The sequence below is a fragment of the Phyllostomus discolor genome, chromosome 12 (assembly GCF_004126475.2).
Source record: "Phyllostomus discolor isolate MPI-MPIP mPhyDis1 chromosome 12, mPhyDis1.pri.v3, whole genome shotgun sequence".
NCBI classification, from domain to species: Eukaryota; Metazoa; Chordata; class Mammalia; order Chiroptera; family Phyllostomidae; genus Phyllostomus; species Phyllostomus discolor.
In genome coordinates, this window is record NC_040914.2 from 17450032 (window position 1) to 17460053 (window position 10022).

The 10022-nt window shown below is 45.4% G+C and overlaps 1 pseudogene; it reads left to right on the forward strand.

Annotated features, from left to right (window-relative positions):
• The first annotated feature begins 6615 nt into the window (after nt 1-6615).
• LOC114511465 lies at nt 6616-7258 on the forward strand (annotated as a pseudogene).
• Nucleotides 7259-10022: the final 2764 nt, after the last annotated feature.

Here is a 10022-nt window from a genome sequence, read left to right on the forward strand (position 1 = left end):
TAGTAGGAAGCTAGGACAATTCCTGGTTAAGTGTATTATAAACTGAGAAAAGAAAGTTAAGCAAGGATAAAAAACTTGAACAACTTACAGCCAGCTGGTAAACTGTAAAGCCTTATCTTCTGTAGCCAAGGACACTTGAGAGCAAAGAGTTTTCACCTCTCCTCCCTGATCAGAGAATACATAGCTTAAATCTCCCTGGTTGGAAAAAATAAAGAACAGAGACCCAGTTAATGCCATTTGTGCCAGGTAAACCCAAGGACAATGAAGCCAGGGGAAAAATGACACAAACCCATTAGACCCAGACAGACCCAAGATAAAACTAAAACAGCGACGCATCAGCGTAGTAAAAACGCATCTGGAAAGCTGATGAATATTCTGCTGAAACCTCCCCTAAGAATCTCCCCTGAAGAAAAGAGATCAAAACTCTCAAGACGAAGACTGGGTGCAGGCTTGCTCTGGAGCACACCCATGTCAGTGGGGGAGTGGAAGGGAGAGAGAGAGGGAAAAGGTACAGAGAATAAGTAGCATAGATGGTAGGTAGAAAATGGACAGGGGGAGGGCAAAAATAGAATGGGAAATGTAGAAGGCAAGGAACTTATACGTATGACCCATAGACATAAACTAAAGGGGGGGGGGGGAATGTGGGTGGGGGAGGGTGTACACAGCAGAGGGGAACAAAGAGGGGGAATGGGACAACATAATAGCATAATCAATAAAATATATTTTTAAAAAAGTATGAACAGTAAAATGACAATGAACTCACAACTGTCCACAACTGCATCTAAAAAAAAAAGAAGAAAAAGAAAAGAAAAACAGACTAAGTAAACAACTAGAACAGGAAGAGAATCACAGAACTAGAGATCACATGGAAGGTTATCAGCAGGGAGGGAGAGGGGGAAGAATGGGTGGGGAGAAAGTACAGGGAATAAGAAGCGTTATTGGTAGGTGATACAGACTCCAGCCCTCCAGAGTCTGTGTGTTGTGGATGCATTACACAAATTCACACGGACTACCGAGTCCGGTGGAGAAAAAGGGACGGCACAGCCACTCTCTGAAGAGGAGAGCATGCTGACCCTTGCCTGGACAGGCTTTTATTGCTTTCCAGTCGCATTACATCAAAGAAGGTTCTCATTATTTCCAGATTTAGTTAAGTGATTACTTCTTACAGATAACAAAAAAGGAGAAAAATTTGCAAATGCAAGGGAACAACAAAAATGATTGCTTACATTTTGTCCTTGGGACAGCTTAGCACAGACTTAGGGAGTTGCTTCAGAGATACATATTAAACATCTGCAGTCTTAGCTCAGGGTGAGGGAGTTTTAGCAAAAGCAAGTCTCACAGCAGCCTAGGCACAATGCAGGCCTGATTACCCATGGGAAAGCCGATCTGCACACCTGGGTCCTGTGTGCTGCCTCGCATTGATCGGTTTTCTGGATCAATACTGGGCTACATTTGTGATTGCCATGCTGATCGGTTCCCTATAGGTAGGTACAAAATAAACAGGGGGAGATAAAGAATAGTATGGGAAATGGAGAAGCCAAAGAACTTACATGTACAACCCATGAACATGAACAGGGCGGGGTAATGCTGGTGGGAGGGATGATATAGGGCTGAGGGGCAGAAAGGGGAGAAAAAAATGGGGCAAATATAATAGCATAATCAATAAAATATACTTAAAAAAGAAATTCAAAACACTTTTTTACCACTATTAACATAACTTTTAGTCATGTACTATGAGCCAAATATTTGCTATTGGATTATTGTGCTTGTTTCTTTTTTATTACATAAATGTTTTTAAAAATGAGGAGGAAAAAGGCACAGCAGAAATAAAAGACTCAGACCACAACAGGCTGTGGATTGGAAGCCGTCCAGAGAATTTTTCCTCCTTAACTATGAGATCTACACCTGAGTAAGCCCCATGGGGAAGCCATTCTTAAATCAACAGTGACAACAATTTTGCCCTTGCTCATATTCCTGGCTGCCTAAAAGCCTCTTTCTCCTCATTGGCCAAAATAAAAATGTGGAATTCCCTCCACCATAACTGTAATTTTCTTGTTGTTCTGATTGGGTTTTTTTTTGCTTCCTGATATTCTAAATTGCTGATTTGAACCTTGGTTTCATCCACTCTACTGTTGATTCCCTGTAAATTGTTCTTCATTTCAGTTAGTATATCCTTCTTTATGGTTTCCATGACCCTTTTTGAGTTGTCAAAGTTATCACTGAGTTCACTGAGCATCCTTAGAACCAGGGTTTTGAACTGTGCATCTAGCAGATTGCTTGTCTCCATTTTGTTTAGTTCTTTTTCTGGAGTTTTGATCTGTCCTTTCAGTTGGATCATGTTTATTTGTCTTCCAATTTTGGCAGCCTCCCTGTGTTTGTTTCTATGTATTAGGTAGCACTGCTATGACTCCCTGGCTTGGAAGAGTGTCCTAAGGTATTAAGTGTCCTGTAGGGCCCAGTGACACAGCCTCACCCATCACCCAAGCTGGTACTCAAGGTGTGCCCTTTGTGTAGGCTGAACACACCCTCCTGTTGTAATTGAGCCTTGATTACTATTGGCAGGTCAATGGGAGGGATTTACTCAGACCAGTCAGTTGCAAGGACTAGCTGTGACCACTGACCACCAACCTCCAATCACCGTGGAGGATCAGGTCTGCAGGGGCCCACTCCACACAGCAGGACTTACTTCATCAGGGTTCCAGTGCCCAGAGCCTGCCCCTTGAATATGTTGCTTGTGGAGGTGGTTGAGTAGTGGTGCTCCAACATGGTCTATAGCTGCCCACTGGGTGTGGAGGCTCTGGGCCTCCTGGGAGGTGCAGGCCAAGGTCAGCCTGTGTTCTATTGGGTGTCACCCGGCATAATCTACAAAGCAATCTGTTGTTGGCTGCTACTTTGTTGGGCTTGGAGGTGCCCAAGAAAGTCTGAGCTGTGAACCAAGGCCAGTGGCTGTGAGTGCTGGGTCTGAGGCCACTTAGCAATAAGCCTGGAGCATGCTGAGGCCAAATGCTGCTAGTCTGAGAGAAGTGAGGAAAATCTGAAGCTTGAGCCAAGACAAGCCATTCATATGGAAAAGCCACTGGAAACAGCTTGGGTGGGCCCGAAAGTTGGGTGGGACAGCAGAGCCTCAGTGAACCACCAAGGTAGGGCACAAGGTGTGAACCAGGTTGGTGGAGTCTCAGAAATGATGCCTGCCTGCTGGATCTGTGAGGGGAGAAAGCTGCCTCCCAACTATCGCCCTGATGCCAGATGCTTCAGTTCCTCTTCCCGGATGCCTCTGATGTCTTTCAAGCTGCTGCCTTAGTGATGGAGCTCAAAGGGAGTGAGTCTGAGTTAAGTCTTTGTGTCAGCCCTTTAAGAGGAACTGCCTGGGACTCTAGCAGTTTGTCATACGAAGCCTCAATCCCCACTGGTTTTTACAACCAGAAATTATGGGGCCTTATCTTCCTGGCACTAGAACCCTGGTCTAGGGGGAGCTGGTATGGGGCTGCATCCCTCATTTAGATGAAAATAAACTCTGATTAAGTTTTCCCCTTGGTATTGATGGGGGGGCTCAAATGTTGGAAAAATTTTAGTTTCAGGTGATAGCTAATAAGGGTGGTAATCAATGTATGTAAAAAGCTATTGTTTCAGGAACTGAAGGTGTGACCCACCTCAACTCCGGGAGATCATAGGCACTTCCACCTTTGTGCCTCAGGAGGACTGCAAGCAATCAAGATAGTATCTGAGCCATTGTGCTCCATGGCGAGACACCCTCTGCCCAGGACACTGATAAAGACCATCTCCCAGGACACAGAGGAAGAATAGTGCAGCTTTTATCTAATTAACTTTACCCCTGAATTCCAATCCCTTTACCTACACTTTTTACCTCCTCATAAAAAGGGCAGATTGAAAATGGAATTTAAGACAATCTGTTAGGGTACAAACCTGATTGCCGGCCCTCTGAATAAAGCACCCAAAGCTGAAGAGACATCCGTTTTCTTTGTTGGGCTACAGTCTTTATCCTCCACACCCATTGGTGGTCCTGGGGGCACTAGCCCTGCCTCTTCTCAGGGAAAACTCTCAGCTGACTGGCAATGTGCATTGGCTTATCAAAATAACTTCAACATTAATAAACCAGACCAGATGTTTCCAACTTGGAGAGGGAAAAAAGATAATTCAAGATTGTTCACAAATAGAGGGTAGCTAATGATGGGTTAGGGGCAACTGTTATGCAAGATTCTTGAGACAGAACTGATATGTTCATGATGCCTGTCACCTACCAGACCCAATAAGCAGAGCCAGGGATTGAATCTTTATGGGCCTAGCTACAGTGAGGGAGTGAAAGGCATAGGTGCAGGGCAAAGCAGGGTGGCGAAAGGAAGGGTGGCTGAAGGCCAGGTGGCCGGAGGCTGGGTGGCCAGAGAGCCAAGACAGCAAGTCCTCTGTTCTGAGGACTTACATAGTTGGCGGGATGGGAGTAGAAGTTACATATTGATTGGTGGGTCTATGTGGTGCCAGCTTTCCTGGGGGATGTGACTACCCAAACTTAGGTATGTGTGGGGGTCTGTTAGCCTGAATCCTTATCATGCTCCAAACTCCACTTGTTCATCTTGTTGTAAAACAGGTACGTGACAGGAGGCAGTTAATTAAAGTTGGGGCAGTTTCCCACAGTCATTTGTAGGCTCCTTGGGCACTGTGGACCCTCTCCCACCTTTCAGGCCTTGGGATGAAAGCACAGTTTCAAAGGCTTTCCTGCACAGATAGTGGGAACGCTACATAGAACTTCAAGAACTTCCCTCCTCCTGCGGTAGCAAGGCATTTCCTATGACATTGGAACACCTGGCATTATCACCGGACTGGGCTCAGGACTGCTGAGTCAGTGGGTGAGGCATGTCTCCCTCCTCCTCCCTGCCTTAGTTTGCTATTTATTTTACCTAAGTGATAAAAGGTGTTTCCTGGCAACCAAGATGCTAGGTGCTGGCCAGCAACAGCGGTGCAATCTCAGAGTTCTTCCTATGCTGTCTCCTGCCTCGAAAGGTTTACATAATGTTAGAAAATCTGATCATATAAATATTTATTTTATGTAATTAGGGAGATCTTCCCACATATACCTTTGTTTCCTCCTTACCCTTTTTTCATCTGGGGACGCATCAAGAAACTCTAATTCTGTGACTATTCTGTAACCACCGATTTCTACTGCTTAATGCCCTAACCATTTTAACCTAGTCTCCATCCCCCATCCCCTCTGACAATTATTAGTCTGCTCTCTGGTCTGAGTCATGCTCCCATACTGTAGATACCATCTTTCTCAGGTGGAGCACACCCTCCCATATGTCACCTGTTGGGGGGAAGCAATAGCCACGCCCTCTGGGTTCCCTCTTGCCCCACCCTGTGGAGATTGGTACTGCTGGGGAGACAGCTGTCTGGGCCGGGGTGTAGAGGGCTGGGAAGAATCAGTGGGTGTTAGGAACTGAGTTGTGTGGCTTTGGGGTGGCAGCCATTCCCCCCACTTTCCAGCAAACCTGAATGGCACCATCCCCTCCTGGGAGATCAGTAAGCCCCACTTTCTGGGCTCCCACTGGCCCCACCCTTCTGATTTCTGGTGGCTCCACCCTGCTGAGGTCAGGATAGAATCTGGGACAGATTGAGTTGTGTGGCTCTGCCCACTCATCCCACATTCCTGCAAACCTGACAGGCACCTCTCCCTCACAAGAGAACCACTAACCCCTCCCAACTCCCAGTAGCTCTCCCTACTGAGATTGGGCTCCTTGCAGAATCTGGGACAGACTGAGTTGGTTTAGGTCTAGGGTGGAGGTCATTTTTTCTCACATGCCCAACTGGAGCAGAACCCTCCCTTCACATGGCCAAATCTTGGTCTATTTAAGCATGATAAACAATGCTGGCCTCACCCTGATGACAGCCTGAGACCCTGCCCCACCAAATAGATCTGTGTTCACCCCAAGGGTGGCAGCTAGACCTGCAGTGTTTGTTGAGTGGCCTTAGACACAGCATGAACACTGAGTTTGAACCTGTATCAGTCTGGCAAATACCACTTCCCCCTACCTGGTGACTCGCTGAGAACCTCCCTCATGCAATGTGAATACCACCAGAAGTGATTTCAGTGACTGAGCCTCACTGGCAGCTGGAAGGTGGGAGCAGATTTCAAGGTGCCCTGAAACTTTTGTTGACCTGCCCCCAGACCTGGTGCCTGTAAAAGTTGGCCTCAGTACACAGCTTTTTCCAACCTGCACATACCCAGACTCAGCAGAGGCAGCCACAAACCAGGGGTCACTATGTAGCTCCAAACAGGAGGCCCAGAGCCAGTCACAGGCAGCATCTGATATTGGTCTGCCCCCAGAGTCCCTCCTAAAAGGTCCCCGAGCCAGCACATACAGTGGCCAGCTTCACACAGCATCAGAGAAGGAGCCAATTAGCTTCACAAATGGCATTTTCCAAAGGAATCTCAGCAGGTACCAGACCCTGCTGAGGCGAACTCTGCTTCATGTGGTCAGCACTCACATAGTAGCTTGTATACCGTGGTCAGGGTTGATCCTCACAATCAGCCAGCCCTAGGGTTGACCCTACACATGAACAGACCAATAGCAGTCAAGACTCAAATACAGAACCAAAAGCAGCATGGGGTGGAGCATGGTGGTAGTGTCAGGGGCTGAAAGTGTCCTGACCAACCAATGGGAGGAGCCAGTTGGAGATGATGCCACCGTGGAAACAGCCAAGAAAGCAGAGGAGCCCTGCAAGACTGATGTCACTCAGCTCTGCTGGGACATACTCTCCAAAATGACAACTTACCTGACTGGGGAATTGACGGCCACCAGCAAAGACTATAAGCTCTTGGAAAAGACAAATAAATGAACCAGCTGGAAGTATCTTGAAATGAAAGATATTGCTATAAACATTAGTAGGAGCTTAAAGGACTTAAACCAGAAGTGTGCTGAACCACAGCCTTGTCTGGATCACGTCAATGTTACTGAGGAGCAGGTAGCAGCTCTTGAGCAGGAAGCCTGCACCCTGGATGCATGCCCCCCAAAACTGGAAGCCAAGTACAAGAAGGTGGATGAGCAATGAAAAGCTTACTCCTGTGGAACAAAGTCTTTTTAGATGTGGAAGAATGTTTTGTAAGACCTGAATCTGAGGCCGATGAATTGTCAAAACTCCGGAAAATGAAACCATGCTGGCCATCCCAGAAACACCCCACCAATGGAGTTAAACTGAAGAATTGTGGCTACTCCTGAATTCCCCTTGGGGCAGTCTCCCTCAGAAACTCACACTTCTAGCCTCTTACCTTTTACTTGAGTGTTTCATTATCCGTTTAGGACACAGAGTCTCTCAAAGTTCAGGATAAGCCTGGGTTTTTCAGTCACATCAAATGAGAGGGCTTATTTTCTCTACATTATTTTCTTAAGTGGCTGGATTTTGAGTTACTGAGAAAATAGTTTTTTTTTCTATTGATCTTAACATATGGCTAACAAGATTCTCAATTAATAACAAAACAAAACAAAAAGACTCAAACATGCCCTGGCTGGTGTGGCTCAATGGACTGAGTGCTGGCCTGTGAACCAAAGGGTCACCGGTTTGATTCCCAGTCAGGGCACATACCTGGGTTGTGGGCCAGATCCCCAGTTGGGGGCGCATGAGAGGCAACCACACAGGGTTTCTCTCCCTCTCTTTCTCCCTCCCTTCCACTCTCTCTAAAAATAAATGAATCTTTAAAAATAAAAAAAAAAAGAAAAAGAAGTATGAATCAGTAGTCATGGAACAGCCATGGGGATGTAAAGTACAACATGGGCAATAGTCAAATATATTGTAATAACTATGTGTGGTATCAGATGGGTGTGAAACTTACCAAGATGATATTTTGGAAGTTACGTAATATCTAATCACTGGGTTATACACCTGAAACTAATATAAATATTGTATGTCAACTGTAATTGAAAAATAAAAATTATTTAAAGTAAAAAAATAATAATGAATAAAATACAATTAACGTATGAAAACAATGAAACGCCCTTTTTCTGGTGCAGGATGGTGCTATCCACACTGCCCCCAATAGCCCAAGGATCAGAAGGGCTGTACTTGGTAAAAGGACCACCATATTTTACAGAAAGCACAGTGTTTCCAAGGCAGTTGGGAAAAACTACAATGTCTATACCTTTAGGGAGGATGGGACCTTGTTTGCCTGGGGTAATGGAGAAAACATAGCTATTGTCAACATCACTAACAGGGGACTTCTGTACTCCTTTGATCTCTCAAAGGCAGTTTGCCTTGAGTCATTATCAAAAACAACCCTGTCCTGGCAACGTGGCAGCCTTACACTACTTCTAAAGAGGACACAGCTGGGATTCCCAGCCTATGACTTTATGATGTAAATACAGGATCATGTTTTGAGGTCTTTTTTTTTTTTTTAAGATTTTCTTTCTAAAGAGAGGGGAATGGAGGGAGAGAAACATCCAAGTGTGGTTGCTCCTTGCGTACCCCCAACTAGGAACCTGGCCCACAACCCAGGCATGCACCCTGACCAGGAATTGAACTGGTGACCCTCTGGCTCACAGGCCATCACCTAATCCACTGAGCCACACCAGCCAGGGCTTAAGGTCTTTTATTCAGAAAAAAACAAAACAGAACAAAACACAAAATTGGTGTCCTGCCTGCTTAGCACATGAAACTCTTTGTACTTGAAATGTTAGCAATGAAGTTTACTTCTTTGAAAACATCGGTTTCAATACAATTGCAAATAAATTGCATTTGCAAAAAATTAATGATTTTCTGTTATCACCTGGGCCCCAATCACACAAGGGGGCTTTCTACATTCCAGGAGCTAAGGGTGCACCTTTGTTAGATCATATCAGTGCCCCAACTTTGATGGAGCTTATGCAACTTAGCCAATAAGTTTCTTTAAGGCAGATAAGTGAAACACTATGGAATAAAAAACTACTACTGCTGTGTTGGTGACAGCTAGTCCAGAAGACAGGGCTACCTACTAGGGGCCACAAATTGCAGAATTGTTGGGTCAAAAGGCAGTTTTACCTTTAATTTTTTGAGGAAACTCCATACTATTTTGTAAAGTGGCTGCACCAGTCTACAATCCTGCCAGCAGTGCACAAGGGTTCCCTTTTCTCCACCTCCTTGACAATACTTGTTGTTTGTTAATTTATTGATGGTAGCCATTCTGACAGGTGTGAGGTGATATCTCGCTGTGGTTTTAATTTGTATTTCTCTGATGACTAGTGACATTGAGCATTTTTTCATATGTCTGTTGGTCATCTGTATGTCCTCCTTGGAGAAGTGCCTGTTCAGATCCTTTTTTAATTGGATTGCTTGTTTTATTGATGTTGAGTTGGGTAATTCTTTATATATTTTGTATATTAGCTCCTTATCAGATGGATCATTGGCAAGTGTGTTCTCCCAGTTCAGTGGGCTGCCTTTTCATTTTGTTGGTTTCTTTTGCTGTGAAAATAACCATTGTTTTGAGCTCTGAATCTTATAGTTTGCTTGTCTCCATTTCAGTTAGTTCTTTTTCTGGAGCTTTCTCGTGTTCTTTCATTTGGGATGTTTCTTTGTCTCCCCATTTTGCCTGTCTCCCTGTGTTTGTTTTTATGTAGAGTTCTTACATCTCTTGGTCTTTGCAGAATGACTTTATGTAGTAGGGGTCCTGTGGGGCCAATAGCATAGTCTTCTTGGTCACCTGAGCTGGGTGCTCCAGGTGTGTCCCTTGTGTGGGTTGTGTGTGTCTTCCTATTGTAGTTGACCCTTGATTGCTGTTTGGAGGGATTGACTCTCAGGGTGATTGGTTGTAAAAACTGGTTGTTGTGCTGAGGCTGACCCTACATAGCAGATTTGCTTTCGAGGGCCTCTAGTGCCTTCTGAGCTTGCCCTTTGCGTGTGTGATTTGTGGAGGTGGTTGGGCGGAGCTCTCGTGTGTTCTGTAGCTGGCAACTGGGTGTGCTGGCTTGGGGTCTCTTGAAAGGTGCAGGCCAAGGTCAGCTGTTTCCTGTGCCCTGCTGGGGGCCACCTGGTCTAAGCTACAA